The 19,085-nt window shown below is 40.1% G+C and overlaps 1 protein-coding gene across 1 annotated transcript in view; it reads left to right on the forward strand.

Moving 5' to 3' along the window:
• Positions 1-228: 228 nt before the first annotated feature.
• Positions 229-19,085, forward strand: part of AFF2 (ALF transcription elongation factor 2) — a 358,249-nt gene continuing 339,392 nt past the window's right edge. The window contains exon 1 of the mRNA XM_085060296.1: positions 229-380. The gene's annotated coding sequence lies outside the window, so the exon portion shown is untranslated. The remainder of the gene's footprint in view (positions 381-19,085) is intronic.

Genomic DNA, 19,085 nt, shown 5'->3' on the forward strand with positions numbered 1-19,085 from the left:
GAACTGCTGCAACAGCTCCTTCACTACAGCCAGCCGGGGAGGGCTCCTCGAGCTAATGACACCTCCCTACAGCCACAAATTAAACCCAGCTGGCCGTGACCCATCCCATCACCGCCTGCAAGCCCCAGCCTTGCACAGGTGGGAGAGGGAAGGGCTTCCTGAGCAGATCAAGGGACAGGAGGTGGCCAGGAGCCAGCAGCGGGAGAAGCTGTGGGTCATTCCAAGGTGCCTTGCCAGGGGACACCTCTGCCTGCTCTCCTGGTGCTGGGCTGCTGCTCCGGAATGCTGGGAATGCCGTGTTCCCAGGGCTATGCAAAGGAGATGACTCAACACCGCTCCGATCATGATCCTACAAGCAGCCTGGGGATTTGGTCTTGATGGTGAGCCGATTATTATTTTATCTCTTACCAAACTGCATAATTCACAGCAGTCTAATGTTTGCATGTTTTCCTTGTGAGCCGCTCTTGCTATTTCATTAGTAGCTGTGCTGAAAGAGAAAAATGCCTTTCCCCCCGCAAAACTATTTACTCTCTTTCATGCAGACCGCTCCCAGCCTTTCTACCTCTCCACAGAACCCCAGCCCTCTTGAAGGTTTGTATTTCTGTAATCACTAAACAATCCATTTCAGCTGGATGCAGAAAACCATCTTTGATTTCAATTCCGCCTGAAGTGACTTAACTAGGCTCCCAGTTGAGAAAACACTTTGAGAGGTGTCTGGAGTGGTTTTCTGAACTCAGCCACCCAGATGAGAAAGCCAAATTTCAAGATGTTTGTGAGTGTGCACAATGTGTCCTCCCAAGCCCACAGTCCCCAGCTGCAGTGAGGGGTTGATTGCCAACCTCTGCATGTGTGTGTCACTACTGGGGGCTCTGAAGCTCTGCAGCATCTCCCCCACTGCCTGCTGAGCTTTTGGCCTTGCTTTTGCCAAGAATTTGACTGAAGTAAACACATAAGTAAATAAATTATTGATGCAGCAGGTTTTTGCACAGTTATCTGGAGTGAAATGAAGATTCTGGTTATGCAAAGGTTTGATTGTGATATACATTTTTGTGGGTGTTTTCAAATTGTGACCTAAGGTGTTATGTGAAGGAATGTAAACAAGGCCACTCAAGTGGTGACCCACTTACCTTGCCCCAAGGAGAGGAAGGAATCAGACAAGGTAAGAACCTGTGTGTTCTCAGGCTGTCCAGGCTGCACTCTCATATTTCCCCTACCTTCCCTTAGTGATGCTGCACGTGCTGTTGGCAGAACTGTACTTTTCTTAGCCTGTCTGGATTTTGCATGTTAATGTCACTTTTTAAAAGTGTACAAAACCTCTCAGCCAACCTATCCAAAGGTTGTTTAATCTGCTTTTATGAGCATATATGTACAAATACTTTTTCTGAAGGAGAGTGTAGTGTCCCGGCAGAACCACCAGTTTCAAACAACCTTAAGTATCTCAAGAAAGTCCTCAAAATTCTGTCTCCATTGTGGAATAGAAGCTGCCTGGGACTTGTGTCTTGGCAAGCCATGGGATTTGTTATTGAGCCCAGCTCAAGCCTGCAGTTTGGAGAGACTCACCCAGGCCCACAGTAGGGCTGGATGGATACAGCAAGCTCAGAAAAGTGTGAGCAGGGCTGCCTGGTTAGCAAGAGGATTAACAGGTGGATTCAACAGGGCTGCTCATTTTGGGCAATGAACACCAGGTGCTGCAAAATGAGGGCTCTTGGCCTACAGAACACGTGTTGTTATTACCCTTAGTGATAATCCATTATTCTGTCCTGAGGCCAGGCCAAATCCTGCTCATCTTCATCCTGTGATGAGCAACAATAACTGAGTGACAGGAGAGAAAAAGGCATGGTATGTGCTGCTTTCTTATTGGGAACATCATTTGTCTGAATGACACTCAGCTGCTCCTGAAGGGTTTGAAAAGCAATGCTGTGAATGTGCTGAGTGCCAGGGAGGGTGGGAAGAGGAAGCTCCTTCTGAAAACTGGGCTCTTGTTTGCCACCTTCTTTAAACAGCTGACTCACATCTCATTTGGTTTTTGAGGAGTATTTCTGCATTTGCTTCTTTAAAAGTAAAAACCACAAAAGTAGTAAAATACTTGTATCTCATCAGTAAGAGCCATGTGCTGCTCAATTTGCTCTTTCAACTAGTCCCTTAAACTTAGTATTTACTGTATGCCCCATGAAATGTGTTTAAACTGTTCCCTTGGTTTTGGAGGGGTTTTTGTTCTGAACATTGCATATTTTTACAGCCACAGCTTGTGCCAGTTACTAGGCGTTCCTACTTTACTCACAAATGAGACTTTCACTTTCAAATTCTTTACCAAATTGTGCAATACAAATTCTTTGAGACACTGAGTTAGCATTTAAAAAAAGTTGGCAGTGGAAAGACTGTTATAGTTGTGTGACAAAATTCAGATTGGAAGGAAATAGCTCACAAAAGCATGAATTAAACATCTAATTAAAAGTGTTAAGTCTCATTTTAATTTTTTTAAAACACCAAAGACAGAAAAGCAGCTGCCTTCCTGAAGAGTGTGGTATGATAGGATCCAGTTAAGTATGAACACAGAACTGATACAGAGTGCTCAAGGAAACATATTTATGGAAAATGTGGGGTTTGGGGATTCTCAAAAACATGATTTATCACAAAGTAGATGTTTCTAAGGACTGCCTATGAAATGGTATCTGAAATAATGGCAGAATGATGTTTTTTTTCCTAACATGTGGTGAACAAATATATATTTAATCAGCTTTTTTAAATTAGGAGATGACACTCATGCATAATCTTGCACCATGCCTTTAGTTTTGAATTAATGGGTTCATAGGGGTCTGACATAAATAAGAAAATATTAAGTGACATATTGAAGATATGTTGTTGTCTCAGCTTAGGGTTCCAGTCCCCTGCAAGCAGTAGTTTGAAAATGTTGAGAAGCAATTTGGCTTATTCTCCTGTTAGAATTACAATTTGAAGGCAGAATAAAAATTATATGAAAACCCCTGTAATTTTAGAAGAATACTTTTTTAAATCTTTGTTGTTATATATCTTCTTAAAAAGAACATACAGTGTGACCTAGAGTTGTTATCTATTGTTCAATAATGTAACTGGACAGTCTAATATTTGCTCTATGAATATAAAAATTAGAACACTAAATTGCTTGGGCCGTTTCATGTGATTATGCTGAAAAAATCTCCTTGCTTAATTACAATTGTAATTCAAAATGTATTTTAAAATATTAAAAAGTTATCTGCACTTGCAAGACTCAATCTAACCAGGAAAAAACTGTACTTGTAACCCTCCCTGAGGGCTGTATTCTGTCAGGTTCAGAGATGAGCAGTGGAACTGTGTGAAATGCAGCTCTCTCCTTGTTTCAGCTCCAAACTGCAAACAGCCAACCAGTCCAGCCTGGACAGAGTCCAGGTGCTTCTGCAAGTTGAAAGACTAGACTTGGATCTGCCCTCTAAAGTGGTTTTACACTGGAGCAACTAGAAGGGAGCTCCTGACTCACACCAGTTGCTAAGAATTAAGAAATGGGCCTTTGAAATCAAAGCATCTTTCTTCTCAAGCCCACTCTGATGTAGGGATGGCCCCTGTGCAGTTTCCTGCTGAAATAGCCAGTGCTTCTAAGGCAGCAGCACCAGCAAAGGGCTGTGCAAGGCTTTGGTGAGAGCCAAAGCACACATGCAGGCTTCCATGGGTGCTGCTGTACTTGTGTGTGGTCTTTCTGTGCAATAGGAAGTTGATTTTTTTTTTTTTTTTTTTTTTTTTTCATTTGGAAATGCTTGTTTTGCTCTTTCTGTGTTGGAGAGACTAAAGAGGTTTGTCACTAAAATGCTGGGCAGGTTGTTGGCACATCTGGGCAACACAGTTTGAAGGAATGCATAAGCTTATTTTGCTTTTATGTGATGAGAACTTGTAAGGCTTTGCTTTTTACTTTTGGAAAACAGCTGAGGTCTGATTACCTGCACATCAATTGGCACACAATTGCCACTGTAGCTCTAGGTGAATTTTATTCTGTGTTTGTAGGCACTGAAACCCAACAGGCCAAGCTCTTGGTTTATGCCTTGCATGTCTGAAAAGCTGTGACCAACAGTGAAACCACACAGTGGAACAGTTCTGCCCCAGTTCCTCCTTCTCCCTGAGACAGAGATGCAGCCGCCTATGGCTGAGTGTTCCCACGTGTGGCTTGGGGAATCAAGCAGAGCAGTACATGAATTTCAATAAATGTGCCCCCCTTTCATGCACAGTCCCACATGCTTTTCTCAATTTTGTTTCTGGTTGCAGCAATTAATGTGCATGGGGTGTGTGAAGCCAATGGCAGCCAGAATATGGGTGTAATTTAGTGCTGCAGACACAGCTCTTGCAGACAGGCCTGTCAGGCAGAAACTCAAATTCACTTCTTCTGTTATCAAGTTCCTGGGCACTAGTCTATACAGGTAGAATATGTGCATTAAAATGCATTTAACATTACTGTGGGTCATTCTTTATAAATACACAGATCAGGTCTGGATCTGTAAATATTGCCTTATGGTATAGCTGGGGAATCATCATGCACACCTTGGAGAGAGAGGATGGTGTTCTAAGAAAAATCAATGAAATATTTAAGTAGGAAAAAGTAATTTTGTCCCTTTGATTTCATCTGGTAGCAACTGAAAATACACTTTAGGAGCCTTTAAAGTGCATCTAATCTCTCGTTCACTGTCAAAAAAGAAATTTCTCTGGTTATTCATAAATACAAGAGCAGTTTGAAGTGGTTACTCATTTATTCAATATGTTATTGCACAACACTGTTCTAAAGTAAGAGGTTTAAAGGGCCTGGAAACACAAAGCACTGAAGCATAGCAATGGTAATATTAATTTGCAGAGGGCAGCTGTATATGACTGTAACAACTGAAAACTGGACAGGGGAAATGGGTCGGATAACAAGATCAGGACCTTATAAACTGAACTTTCCTCCCCCTCTCCCTCACCCCCTCAAAAGAAAAACCCAACCAAAAGCCTTCAAAGAAACAGAAGGTTCTGAAATTAAACAAAATATAAGACCATAACCAAGAGAGGGGTGGGAGAAGAGAATTGGCTAAGACACAGCTGGGAAAAGGGAAATAAGTGATGAGACAATGGCTGGAATGTGAACACTACAGCAAAAAGAGCTTTCTAATTGAAAAAAGTTTCTTTGCTAAAAGACTCTGACCCCCAGCCTAAAAACCAGAAATATTTCTTTGCATAGAAAAAATACTTGTATGCACACGCTGGATTCCCTGCCCACACCCAGGAAACACAGAGCTTTGCAGGGGAAAAGGCTGGTGCTGAAGACCTGGGGCCTGCCTTGTCTGGACTTGGGGTGTTTGTGCTTCAGAGCAGCTCCAGCCTGGTCAGGTTCTGTGTCCTGGCTTGCACTGTGGATGGAGCAGGCAAATGGGCTCCCTTTTAGTGCAAACTGAATTGTGACATGGCCCAGTTTGATCCAGACTCACATCAAAAGATCTGTCTTGACCTGAGCAGCCGAGGCAGACACCCCTAGCTGGGGGCGTGGGCTGCATTGCTGGGGCCGGGTGCATCTCTTTGGGGTTTTAGTGCTTGTAGCCTTGCCCAAAGTTGATCAACAGGACAATTGAGTGCAGCTGATGAGTTTCTTGCACACCTTGTGTTGTGGGTAACACTTATTTCTGGCAGAAGGATCATGGGTTGCTCATGTCCCCATCATCAGCGATGCAAGTAAATGGTTGATAAAAATGAGATTGCTGCAACAGTTCATAAAATGATGATTTCTGGGGACAGATTGTATTTGATGGAGTTTACCTACATATTTTTGTGTTCATGAAGTAAGATGACCCTGATAATCCTGCCTTTTTGCCTCATGTTTATACAAAGACCAATGATTAGTTCCAGTTATTAAAATCACACAGAATAAAAAAAAGAAAAACCAAAATCCCAGAATCAAATCTAGGCCAATCTGCTTTAACTTCTTTTGCATCTGTAGCTCTGCATTTTGTCTTGGTCGTTACCCAGAGGACACTACTCATAAATTGCATGGCATTTGTGAGCAGGGTATTAGTTTTGTTAAGAGTTGCATACCTCATCAGAATTTAATTTGTTTCATTTGAAGTCCCACTTGTAATTAAGAAGAATGGGAGCAAACTGACATGTACTAGAAACAGCATCAGTGCAGGCACTACAGTTTAGGAAACAACCAAACCTTTACAGTGCCCTCCAGGAATTTTATATATGTTCAGAAAAAGGCGGCACAGACTAGGTACCATTTGGCCCTCTTGTTATGTAAATGAACATATCTGAGGATTGTGACTATTAATACATTTTTAATTGACTATATGTTGACTAGGCAAGAAGAGCTTTTGCAGAGTTTGCAGAAATGCTACTGGCAGTCTTGTCTCCAAAGAGCATAGACCAGGAAAAGAGAAAAATTGGTGGCATAATGGTTTCATAGCTTAGCTACATTTTGAAGTAGAACATAACATTCGGGTGGGATCATAAAAACAAATTCTTCTATTGAATTGTCTTGCTTAGGCTGTCCCAAGAAGAACAGTGTAAGTGCTGGCCTGGCATGCAGAGCAAAGCTGCCCAGAAGAATTTGCCAGCACTGTCTTTTGTCATGGTACTTTAGTTTGTTCTCCAGCAGCAGCACCTTGTGCTGGCCCCTGCCTTCATGCATACAGAAATATGAACAGCCTTAAAATGGTGTAAGGGGGGCAAGAGCAGCTCAGATTAACCCTGATCCACTGGTGTGTGGAGTCACTGGGCCAAACACAGCTCCCAGTTCCAGCAGTGAAACACCAGCCTCATGGGGCTGTGCTGCCACAGTGCTTTGTCACAGCCAATCAGCCTTAATGAGCACTGATGAGACACCTCACACACGTGGCTCATCCCCTGCATCTGGGTTCCCTGTGCCACTCTGGGCTCCTCTGCTTTGATGTGTGTTGCACAGTGCAAGTACATCTGAGGTCAGGCTTTACCCCTGGGAATAAACTTGTGAAGGATTTCTCTCTAGTCATTCTACTGAAAGAACTATTTCAGTCTGCTGAAAGGGAGTTAAATATGTTGTATATTGCACTTTTGTATCAATATATATGATGATAAAATCTTGATAACCACTCATCTGTGTTCTAGGTCTTATATAGCATGACATTACTGTTATTACTTTTTAAAGTGTGTTTTATTTTTATAACTGCAGTTGACTCTAAGTAATTTTGATTTTTAAACCATGAGAGTTTTATATTGTTATATTTTCCAGCTGAGAAAGAAGAGGCTCAGTTGTTTCAGATGGTATAAAATAAAGATAGGGCCATCCCAAAATATTGTCTCCTTACTTGTTTCACTTGCTTTAGATTATAGAAGAAGCAAAATTCCTGGTGAGGTGAGGGTGGGGAGAGTGTTGACTTAATATTTAGGTATAGGGGATTTCCCCTGTGTCAGGTGGGTAGGGAGAAGATTGCTAGGTGGAAGGTGTTTGTACCACAAAAGCTGAAAGCGTAAGCAAGGAAGCACTCTCCCTCTCCAGTGAAATAAAAATTCACCCTACTACTTTAAAAATTAGGCTGCAAGTGTGGAAAGAAAGGATAAGTGCTCATAGCCAAGTACTAAGCTTCAAGGATGCAATTGTGACAGATACATCATAAGAGTAGGGAAAATTATAATCAGCAAGACAAAACTACCATAGCTTTTCCTTATAAAATGCTCATTTATTCCTGAACCCTCCTACAGTAATAGTGGGGACATCATACCTTGGTTTAGTTTCTTAAATGGATGGACTTGATTTCTAGATAAGAGAGTGGCAAAATGCATGTTTCCAACTAGAGCTGGTGCTTTGATTCTTAGGAAATAAATCTACCTGTAATGTAAACGAAGCCCTGGACTAAATCTCAGCATGTGTGAATAAATGCCCTCCCTCAGTGTTGGGCTGGCTGCCTCCAAAATGCTGCAAGTTTTGGAAGCAGTTTGATGTAGAAAGTTGGTGCTACCTCTGTTGGAGACAAGTGTGGTAAATCAGCCTATAACGTTCTTAGAAGGGAAGTGTTTATCCAAAGGATAACTTCTACCTTCCACTATTGGAGAGACTGGTCATACTGGGGAAGTATGGATCCAGCTACAAAGGGGGTCAGGGTGGAGTGTTTGGTAGTGTTCAACACTGAATATATTATAAAAGTGAAAATTAATGCTTTGCTATGAACTGTACAGCCCAAAATCAGAATAGTGTGAAATAGTGGTACTCAAGGGATATTGAAGTGGGACTTGAAGGAAGTAGAAAACTCTAGCAATGAAATAAAACATAATTAAGGAGAAGAGTGCTGTGTCAATGTAAAGAATAATTTCTAAATTGCCACCATATTTTGTTAAGTGAGAACAGGCCCATTAACAAAGGGGGGAAAAACATGCTGGTTTGTCAATTAATTCCTGAACTATGGGATTTTTAATGAGAAAAAAAGAGACTGAACTTGAAGTGGGAATGAAGATAGGGAAGGAAAGTATTTATATCACTGTGGGACTGCTCTGTACCTACAGTAGAAAAGTAGTTTCAATTTTATACCATTTGCTGTTTGCTGCCTGGGCAGTAGTGGTTCAAATATGGTCATATCTGCGCTTCTTTGGCCTTTTATGAAAAGTGTTAGCATTTCAATTGGCACTTGTAATCTTAAAAAAAAAAAAAATCTTGTTACTTTTTCTCAGTTCAAACTCTGTCCTTCTGGAACTGATTTTTCCCCTGATTCTGTAGTGGCAGATATGAATTTCCTGCATATCATTTGTGGCTTTTAATTATATCAGGGTTAATCTGCCTTGTAAAGGAAGGCCATCTATGTTACCCAGACCAGTCTGCATGGAGCAGAACCTCTGTTTGTGTGACTGATCCCCTGGGGCACTGCAGGCAGGAGGTGCATCAGCAGTGGTGCTGTGCAGCTCTCCCACAGGACATGGAAATTCACAGCAGCAGAAGCTCTGCTGCCCAATTCACCCCACTCTGCCTGTCCCAGGCAGATGCACACCCATGCACTGTCACCCACTGCTGGCATTTTACTACCCTGTGCCTGTATTCTGGTCTCAAATGGCATTAGGCAAGGTAAATGAGTTGTTAACTTTATCTCTTGTTATGTGACAGTGCAGCTAAAGAATTTCTTTGCTGGAGGTGCCACGAGCGAAAGGTCCTCTTGGGCTGCTTCTTTCCTGTGAGCTGAATTTTAACACTATGCTTAGTTTTTTAAAATCTGTGCAATAACTGATGGATTGGTTCTGGATAAGGCTATGTGGGGAGAAATCACTTGCAATTAAAAAAGCTTCAAGATGTTGCTGGGATGAAAACAAGTCACCTTGCAAAGGACTGGTTTTCTTCACTACAATTCCAATCTGGAAAAATTACCTGGGTTTGGTTTTCATATATTTATTCATTAAGTACTTGTCAAATCAATAATTTCCTAAAGTAATAAGATGGTAATGTCTGTACAATTAATGAGAGAAACATACCAAGTGACATAGCAGTGCTTGTCAAGATGGTTAAATGCAATTTGGCATCTCTGATGTTACTGTGTACTCTACGATGGGTAAAGGTAGGCATGAAGTTATAGAAACAGTAAGTTGATTTGCACTTTATCACAAAAGCTTTTTTTTTGTAAGTGTGGCATCTTACAAGTGTAGTTATGAAAACTACACATTTCATACAGTGAAAATGGGGACAGTGACTTGACTTTGCCACCAGTCGTGTCAGTAGCTGCATTTCCCTAGAAGCAAAGAATTAAGCAGGATACTTGTAAAGTCAATCAAAATTAATTAACAAATTACAAATCAATCAATAACACCCCAAAAAGTCTTGTTATGACCTCAGTTACTTGTTAAAGCATAAACAAGATAATCGGCTACACTTCCTGTCTAGAAATAAGATCATTGCCAATTAACTTAGGACTTAATTAACTCTCTAAGGTACTGAACTTTAGATACATCATAGACTGTGTCTTAATGCTATTATTAGTTATTGCAGTGACTCTAGTACATTCTTGATTTATTATTATTGTTATATAACTATTACATTTACACTTATGATGCTATTAAAAAAAAAATCCACAGCCTTCAATATTACATTAAAGTTAATGCCACATAAAGGACAGAGGCATTAAATAAAAGTGGAATTAAGCAGGATGCCATAAGTTTACATGAGAAATACACCAGTCCAGCTTCTGTTCTTTGCTGGGAGGCACCAGCATAAGAGATGATACATTTAAAGGTATCAATTTTCTCCTGCCCAGCTACAATTGCTCTTTATTTCTGGTCGTGAGCTATTGGATTTGCCATCCCTTTGGCAGCTGGGAGAAGTCGCAGTATAGCACTGTAATGTAATCTGTACCTCCTTTTGAAGATCCTTCCTGCTTGTCTCTTCTATAACAAAACTTGGGACAATCTTGATTTTTTTTTTTTCTTCTGTCGTGATATCCCAGCAATTCCTTTTTTCCTGACACCTCAGGGACCTGGTTTTCTTCTTTTACTTCTCTTTCTGTCTTAATAACTACAAGCTGCCTGTTTTCCAAGGCTGAGAAGAATTTGTTCCATGTTTGCCAGGAATAAACAGTCCAGCAGAACAAGTGATGTGTCTGCTGAACAGAAGAGAGAAAAAGTCGGATCAGCAGAGACATTTAAATCTGTTCCTTTGCTCAAAGTGGATGTTAACGTTAGTTTGGCGGCGTATGATGAATGTCTTCAGAACACAGAGTGTCTGGAAATAAACCTGCACTGGAAGTGATATGCAAGTGTTGCTATCGCCTCGCGGGCTGGCAATAACACCACCAGCACGCATCCTTGGCAAATGGGCATTTTGTCTTCTTTATGACCCTAAAAAAGTCACCGCGAAAATATTCCAATCTTTTATTTCAGAAATACTGTCACCTTGTCTATAAGTCAAATCCTTTTTCGGTGCCTTTATTCACTCTTTGCACCAGAAGAACAGTACAATCTAGTCTTCACCTGTGGCTTTGCCACAGTTTTAGCTGGCATCTGGGCTTTGGCTTCATTACCATTTTATGACTAAGCTGGACAAATGAGGCTAGGAAAGCCAATGTACCTTTTGGCACTGATTATATTTACAGCAAGAGTGGGCTAACAGAAATATTTTGTTTAATGAAAGAATCATTTCAGCTTTAAGAAAAGCTCACAGCTCCCATGTGCATTACTTTGTGGGTTTGGATTGGTTTGGGGTTTTTTTTGTTTGTTTGCAATGTCCAAACTTAGGAAGTAAAACAATCCGGGATCTGCTTCAAATCTGGCAGCCTAGATATAGGTGGATTTAGGATTTGAAGGGCTTGTTTTGAGAGAGAAAAAGGCTCACAGAGAACCCTTTGACAGGATTGACCCCACTCCTTTATAGTGTCTGAGGATCAGGAGCTTCCTTGTCGGAAACACTCCTGGGTACCTGTTCTGTGACTGACAGTGACATGGGCACACCCACGGCAATGTTGCCACAAGTGAACTTAAGCTTCTGCATCTCTCTAGCCACTGGTTCTAGGCTGGGGCTACAGTTAAGATCCAGAATTCCACAGCACCCTTGACAGAGGATTAAATTAAGTACTTCATGCACATGTTTTCCTTTAATTCATGTCTAGATTTGTCACATATTTTACCTGGACCTAAGAATAGGCTCCTTATAATTAAGGGGGTATCTACACAGGGAAGAGGATTTAGCACAGTCTGCCAAATATAATAGGTGAGCTATTGTTTCTAAAAAGACTAAAGGAATCCAAAATGAGATATTTGTGTCCTAGAATAGAAATATCCACCTTCTGGAAGTGAGCCAAGAATAACACCCTGGAATAATGCTCTGAGGGCTCACCCCTTTCTGTTGTCTCTTGGGTTTTTCCTTCAAAATGTGAAGCAGTCAACACAAATGTAGTGCTACACACAGAGATGTGCTTGATTATCTTAGCATACAACCTCTTCTCAGTTTCTCTTGGACTCGCTGTTAAACACTGTTTCACAAAGCTCCTGGTGTTACCCAAATTAATTTATTGAGTGTGTTTCCCACAGAGGCCATGCTGTTATTCCTTTGTAGGAAAAGAGCAAGCAATGAAGAATGTATTTTTCTTTTCAGATGTAGTTCTAACTGCTAAAGATAAATGGCTAATTAGAGTAGCATTATTGTGGGACAAATGGATCACTTCTCACATGCATGTCTGCCTTGGTTTGTGTGTGTGGGCTTGCTAGCAGAAACAGGGCTGGGAGGAGACTGAGAACTGGTGGTCCTCATGCAGAACACTTTCTTTAGTATGATGACTCTTCTAGGTCCTCTGCCCCTTCCTCACTGTTCTCCATTTCCCAGGGTAAAACTACATCTAACTCTGACGTAACTGTGTCCATTGCTAATGCCCAGGATTCCATCAGTCTCTGTTCTCATGCTGTGTGGTTCAGCTGCTGCTTTGCCTCTCCTTGGCCCCAAAACTGGCCTGAGCTTCTTGGTTGGTTTGTCCGTGGCTCTGGATGTACAGGGAGAAAATGATGGCATTACTGCTATTGCTGGGTAATGCAGAGGTATTGATATCTTTACAGGCATGAAAGAATTGAGTTATGCCCAGACATTTGCTAGTTACATATTTGTTCTCAGGCACACAAGGAGTCTGTTCAGAGATGGAACAGGACACGTCTACTCTGCCTCCCTTTCCTGTGATTTAAAGGACGCTCCTAATCATGACTTTATTATGCCTGCCACACACTGCTTCTATGTCTGAAAGGAGCTTGGCTGAGAGTACTGACATTTCTTAATGATATTTTGATCATTTTTCTCTAAATTATACTGTTAGGAAACATGCCATGAGGAATAGAGGAGAAAGAATGGAGAATTTTACTTTCAGCCAAACTTAGATGGGTACACTTAGCCACAGCCCTGGGTGCTCAAGGTCTTTCCAAGATATGCTGAAGATACTAGGGGCCACATTTGAAACTTCTACTGAATTTAAATAAACTTTGGACTAGACCCTTGAATACTTAACAATTTTTTTTTTTTAAATATAGACTGTCACCATACTACTTTTGTAGTCCTTAGCTCACCATGTCCTCATAGCCTCATGAGCAAAATAATGTCACCATTGCTGCAGCTCAGGAGTGATTACTGTGCTGGATACGGCAGCACAGAATTAGCAGATTAACCTCCCCACGCTGAGTGAGGAAGGAGGCAGCCTGTGATGGGAGGTCAGGCTAGCGGCAATTAATGGCCTTTTCATCATATTCAAGTACTTTGGTCTATTCTGGTAGCTGGTGGCTTATGCAGGAGAGATTAAATTTCTGGGAGATAAAATATAAGGGAGGGAGAAGGAAAGGGGAGGAAAAAGATGAAATGTGTGACACATTGCAATGATGCAGTTATCTTGGCAGTTCATGAATGACACAGCAAATCCCAGACACCACAGTGTTGATTCTGTGGGCTGTGATACAGACTCCTCATGTTCAGCCTACCCAGATCAGAGGATCTATCATCAGTAATTGTCACAGACTGAAGCCAAATCTGTTAAAAACAATCTGACATCAATGGAAGGTAGGACTGGAGTTTGCAGCAGATTTGGAAGGTTTGTTTTATTTGTATTTTGTTCCATGATGTGTGAAACTGCATGGACCTGAATCTGCAGGTCTGTTCAGATTCACCTCTCCTGCCCTGGTATTTAATCATGGTGCAAAGGGACTTCTGGAAGGAAGGAAGGAAGAGAAATCTCCACTGACAGAAACAGCTTTGCAAGTCTGAGGGAAATAACTAAGAGAGTTCTTTATCAATAACACATACTGGATGTTAGCAAAACCACAAGCCTATCTGAAATAAGTCAAGATAATCTTTCAAAACCTCCTTCAGCATCACCCTGAGACTGGGATTTTATTGTTAACTTAATAAAATGGTCTTTTGTTTTCATGAGATGATTTACAGGGGAGACTCACTCACGCACAACCTCACTGGGTTTTCGGCTGCAGCCTGCATGGCCAAATCTGCACTGCTTCCAGCCCTTGGTAATCAGGCACAGCCTGATCAGACATGTTGGCCCATACTGCAGCTCCACTTCTGGTTACACTATGGGTCAGCACTTTAGAATATCAAATCATTTGTTTTACCTGGTGTGTTCCTAAATAAAGCAGGAAAAATGTAATTACTGACATTTAAATTCTACTTCCAGATACTTTTATAGAACTATCCAGCCCAGACAAGCTTATCTAAGTCATGTCCATTTAATGGCATTTAATTTAGCCACTTTTTTCCCTCCATATGAATATACTAAAGCTTTCCATTTCTCCCCTGAGCACATTTTTGCAGAGTTCAATTCCAAACTATAAACCACAAAAAGCTACAGCCAACTGCAAATGTAAGGAGCAGCTGGGAAATACAAAATAACTTCCAAATTTCCTAAGGGATAACATAAGCAGGGATATCACACCTGCAATTGTTCTATCCCAAGTCAATGTATCTATTGCCATTTGAAAGCAGGAGTTCAGCCCTTCGGATTCAAAATTCTTTTGTCAAGCAGACCACACACACATTAATTGAGGTTATAGGAAACAAATATTGCCTCTCCGTTTTTACCCCTCTACAATCTTTAAATATTTCCGATGCATTTAAGGTAGAGCATAGCAGAATTCATACCATTATTGGTGACTAGAGCCAAGCAATCAATCTTAGAATCATCCCTGGAGTGCACTAGCATTTCCTTGCACATGGGTGCTTTCAGAAAGCAAGTAAATTACCTGTTTAGTGAGATTAAAGTGAGTTGGTGTACTAACCTGCAAACTATAATTTAAGGAGTCAAAAGCTTTTCTCTCCCCACCCCCTTCCACAGAAATTAACAACTCCAGTAGCATAATGTTTTTTTGTACTGCTGCTCTCTCTTCAGTAAAATATACTTTATTACTATTTGGAGGCTTTATCCCTTTATGACAACCAGTATCAAGAGTAATATTATGCCAATAACTTGGTTTGCTAAGTATTAATACAAGGGAAATTATGCTAAGAGCACCGTGTGAGTTTAATTGCAATTCACACTTTAATATTTTGATGCAGCTGTAAAAATGTAGAATGAGAAACATTACAATTCTATTAGATACTAATAAATTGTGTTGTGGAGGAGGAGATGAGCTGTACTTGCTATAATGAAGCACATTCTACTTCCCATCTCTCTGTTTTGATCCTGCATGCGTATGATTTTGCAGAGGTTCAGCAAAGGTTCTATCAAACAAGTCAGAAATGAATGCAGAGTTGTATATTATATCAAATAATCAGAAACAAAGTGAAAATAATGTAAATTATCTTCCTTATGAAGTATTTATGTCAAACACTTCATTTTCTTTATGTAAAATGTGTGGTTGTTTAGAATGGATCCTATTAGGTTTAATTTTTTTCCTCTTTTCTAGGCTTAAGATTTCCAGATTTGGATGCACTTAATAAAATAGCATACTGAGAAATATTCAGAGATTCTTCCTCTTCCATTTTTCCTAATAGAAATTTTTAAACTGCTGTGCTTTTCTCTGCTATTTCTATTAATAAATGCAAGATGTACTGTGGTAGCAATGCTTCCATGTAGCTGACTCATAGACTTGTTTAGGTTGGAAAAGACTTTTTGGATCATTGAGTCCAAACGTTAACCAAATGCTGCCAAGCCCATCACTAAAGCATGTCCCCAAGGGCTACATCTACACATCTTGTAAATACCTCCAGTGACTCCACCACTTCCCCAGGCAGCCTGTTCAATGCTTGACAGACCTTTTGGTGAAGAAATCTTTCTTAATATCCAATCTAAAACCTCTCCTGGCACAACTTGAGGCTGTTTCTTCTTGCCCAATTGCTTGATCTGATGTTCAGACTGAAATACGTAGAACTACCTGATTTTCAGGCAAATCACTCAAGCTCTTCTTAGCTTTTGTTTCAGTAGCTAGGAATTAGAAATAAAAATATTTCACCATCCTTGGGATATTTCTCTGATTAGATAAGGACATGTATCCATTTTCCTCCTGGACTATTCTGTTTTTAGAGAAGTGCATGTACAGGTGGGATTGACCCCACTTCCACTTGTACAGAGGGAACATAATCTACAGTAGCAACCCCTTCTGTAATTCATCAGTCGCAAGGACAAGATTAGCCACAAGTTCTTTTGGTGTCAGCGCTTTTGTGTGGCACTCCTGACAGCAATACCAGACTTCATGGAAGTCTAAAGGCCCAGTTCATATCCCCACAGAGGACAGCAGAGCACCACTTTAACAGATCTGCTGACCAGATACATGCAGCTGATATTAAATAGTGGTTTACTCTGAGTTTTCCTTTGAATGTATGTGAATCATGTGCAGGCAGGGGATGATGCAAGAGTGTGGGTTAATTAGTTCTCCTTTATGAAATACATATTCAGAGTGAAACCAGGGCTGGTCATAGCCATGTTTACCTTTTCTTATCAGGTTTGACTTTCAAAGGGCAGTATAGTTTTCCACTGGCCTCAGTGCATTTTTTTTTTCCAGGGGGTGAGAACAATTTAAGCAAACACATATTTACACACCACATTGCCAGCCTGAGTATTCTTACTTGCAAGTTACATCCTTTAATATCTCCTGGTGTGCCACACCTTGCCTTTTCCTCTCCAAATTCTCCTGTCCTTCCTGATCTGGGTATTTTGTAGTACCTGGTTCTCTGCCTTCTGCCTGAGCTCTCAGGCTGAGCACAGCTGATTGCACATTTCTCTCATTCTCAAATCTAAACCCATCCATGTGTCTTGAATGAGCAGCTTACACAGGGATCTTCTCAATTAAAATGTTCACAGAGTCATTAAACTAACTAATGGTGGAAACTTCAGTAGAAATGATGCTGTAATGAGACAAGCTTTCATCATCTTGCTGAGGAAAACATATTTCACTTGATTCAGATAAATTATATGCCCCCACATATTATGATCAATATTTTAGCAAGAGTTAGCATTTAACTATGTCATTTTTGAGTAATGAATAATCATGTTGAGTGTATGAAAAATGAGTAATGACAGATATCACTGGACTGGTACGTTTTCTGCTTCTCAAAATGATGTTTAAATTTTTACAAAAATGTTGTATAAAGGATTCAATGACTCTAACTTGTTCCTTCTAATGGGTATCTATCATCTAACACTGTGACTGCTCTTGAAGTACAGGTTAGCATAACTAATTTTAAAATATGTTCAAATAATTCTGTATTGTGACAGAGGAAAATGGAAGCCAGTTGTCAGGAAATGTATGTGATAAAACTGGATTTCAGAAACTGAAGACCTGAACCAAACTCTAAAGTTATTCCCTTCTTGCATAGTGCTAGTAGCATTCAGTAGTGGCTTTGCTACTATAGGAAAGGTGAAAGGTATAAAGTACTTTCATCAGGAAAAATATCTAAAATAAATAAAGGTTTTTAAATGACATGAAGAAAACTACAGCAGCTGTCCTGACCCAAGCATGCTTTAATTTGTTTAGTTACTTGTGTCTGCTTACTGTATTGAGTTTCTTTTGTGTACTGCCTTCCCAAAGGCTCCTGCCCTGATTTTTAAAACTTTTATGCTTGAAACTACATTCTTAAAAGCACAAACCAGGACCTAAGGAACTGTTTTGATTTTCCGCTAAAAATGCCAATGCGGTTTCAAGCACCTACTTAAGAAAATCTTTGCCTCTTGTAAGGCCTGTTGAATGAACCATCAGGAAATGTGTGCAGGTCTTAGAAAGATCAGGAAGCATTTGTCACTGTAATCCAAAAAGAAAGCTCTCTATGCATAGGATACTAATTTTTTCCTCAGTCAAGTAATCAGTCTCTTGATTACATTGGTCTGTGGTTGACTTTTTTCCCCTCTCAACAATCATCTGTTATGAAGATTTAAGGTTTCAATTGGGGTGATAGATATTTTTCTATAGTTTTAATACCCTTATTCTGCAGTTGGCAGTTCTCCTCTTGATTGACTTTTTTGGTTTGTTTTTTGTTTTTTTTTTTTAATGATGTCTACTGGGAACCTAAAACTAATATGCGAGTATGACCACTAACATGGTGACTTGCTTTTGTAACGGGGTGTAGTGGTGCAATGCTGTTCTTCTGTCTTTTATAGACCACATAAATATGGTGGTTTGCACTGTTACCTGTAACAAGCTCTGTTTGATTTTAGTCACATACAATGTACAAAGAGTTATCTATTCCTAACAGGGAGGACAATAGGCTTTTCAGGTGTTGCCTCAGTGTAGTTGGCTGTAAGGCTTCCTTTCAATATTTAGCTATTTTAGCATAGTTCAGATAAATTTCTAATGTTTCCACCATTTTATGGAAGAATAACGTCAAGGAGATCAGCTATAATCTTCTCATTATATTTACATAAATACTATTCTGCTTTTAAACTCCTTGCCAAGTGTGGCTTTTTCACTCAAAGTGAAATTCTCCTTTTGTCAATATCAGTGTTTTCCTTAGGGATGAAACAGCTAATAATCTATACTCTATAATAGGAAAATTCACATTAATATTATCAGAAGGATGATGATTACTGACTCTTACAGCACCAGTTTTCCACACTGACAGAATGACATTCTAAAATGTATTTTCCTAAATTAGGTCATTTAAATCAGTTCAATATGTAAGTCACGGTAGCAAATTTTTCACTTGGCAGCATACATTATGTAGCTTGGATTAATTCTGATTTAAGAATTCTGTTTGGTTATTCACTTTTTTTTTCAAAATTTAATTTTCAATAAATGTGGTGACATCACAAAATGGTAAAACGTCCTTTGGTGCCACCCCCCTCTTCTAGCCGTGGAGATAATTTCATGAGGCACATTCACTGTAAGCAGTTGAATCACAAGTGAACCAGGTAAGTGACTAGGCAGCAATTTTTTCATCAGAGATGAGGAATAAAAAAAAAAAAAAGGCAAGTGGGAGTGGAATTGCACCCCAAGCCCAATGAAGGGAGTAAATGGAAGTTATACTACTCACTTTTGGAAATAGATTTTAAGAGCATAAGTCATTTAACCACTTTTAAAGACTTTACTCTGGGGTGCCTCAATGCTAGAGCTGTATAAACACATGGTAAAAGACAGTCCATGCCCCAGTGAGCTTAATAACCTTCTTGGTTTCCCCCCGGCAATGCCATTATGTTCCAGCCCTC

This window comes from Lichenostomus cassidix, chromosome 4A (assembly GCF_008360975.1).
Source record: "Lichenostomus cassidix isolate B80296 chromosome 4A, HeHo_3.0, whole genome shotgun sequence".
Lineage (NCBI taxonomy): Eukaryota > Metazoa > Chordata > Aves > Passeriformes > Meliphagidae > Lichenostomus > Lichenostomus cassidix.